General features: G+C 43.4%; 1 long non-coding RNA gene across 2 annotated transcripts in view; it reads left to right on the forward strand.

Moving 5' to 3' along the window:
- LOC106012920 overlaps nucleotides 1-1,116 on the forward strand; it is a 25,608-nt gene that overhangs the window by 6,944 nt on the left and 17,548 nt on the right. Inside the window, exon 1 of one of the 2 annotated variants that reach the window (XR_004859043.1) lies at nucleotides 882-1,026. The exons of the other annotated variant lie outside the window; for it this stretch is intronic. This is a non-coding gene — a long non-coding RNA (uncharacterized LOC106012920). Of the gene's footprint in view, nucleotides 1-881; nucleotides 1,027-1,116 lie in introns of those variants that run through there. 2 annotated transcript variants of the gene reach the window in all.

Here is a 1,116-nt window from a genome sequence, read left to right on the forward strand (position 1 = left end):
GTGTATGTGTGTGTGTGTGTGTGTGTGTGTGTGTGTGTGTGTGTGTATGTGTCCGCCCCATCCTTTTGTTTATTGTCCAATTATTACCATACTACATTCTAAACAGGCTGCAATACGGTATGCACAAAGCATTTTTGTGTTTTCAAAGGAAGTTGGCGTCTCAGATAGTCGTAATTAGTCATACAAGGATAAAAAATATATATGAGGTCTTCAAGATCTGATTGAGCAAACAGAATAAGAGGGAACAAGAATCACGAATCATGCGTTTATTCATAACGCTTTGTTTCTTTTATATAATTCACTTTAGAATCTAGACTATGGAAAAAAGGAGCGAATACCTGAGCATCAACTGGTGTTGTTGTGAGCTTGGCAGTCTGTCGATTCTATAGCCTGTACGTTTCGTTTGAAAATTAAACAACGACCTAAATCTAGCCACTCTTCGATACGGTGTGTCTGTCTGTCTGACTGACTGACTCGCACTCTCTGTATGCCTGCTTGTGTGCCTGTCTGCATGTGTGCCTGTCTGTCTGTCAGTCTCTTTCTCTCTTCCTCTATTTTGTAGTTTCTCGCTCTCTGTTAACCCCACGGTTTCCTTTCTTGTCTTACTTTTACTTCCACTAAATCGTCTCCCAAGCGGCTTTTCACCAATTTAGTATTCCGAGCATCTTCTCGACCGATTAACCCCGCCGGCCGCGAACACGCAATGGGCAGATTGTGTCAGATTAGCCAGTCACGCACGTAGAACTGAGTACTGTTACAGAGGGGGGAGGGTGGTTGGCGGGTGCTCTGCTGTAGTTAGCTCCTTTCCTATCAAACATGATATAACGTCGTCCTCATCTCTACTCCTTTGCTTTTGAGTTTGTTACTCTCTTAATGTGACGCCTCTAATCTTCGGCACATAATATGACCTGATTGTGCTACAAATGTCGTACTTTCTTCGCCGCCAAGTGACGTCATACTTCGTAGTCATGGGACGAGTGGACATTCACTAAGTGAGCACGGGATCTAAGGCTAGTAGGCGTGATGGTAAAGAAAATAATGTATAATTAGTATCAAAGTATTGGGGCATGTAAGCTAGTGGTGCGTGTGTGTGTGTGTGTGTGTGTGTGTGTGTGT

This window comes from Aplysia californica, unplaced genomic scaffold (genome assembly GCF_000002075.1).
Source record: "Aplysia californica isolate F4 #8 unplaced genomic scaffold, AplCal3.0 scaffold00564, whole genome shotgun sequence".
Lineage (NCBI taxonomy): Eukaryota > Metazoa > Mollusca > Gastropoda > Aplysiida > Aplysiidae > Aplysia > Aplysia californica.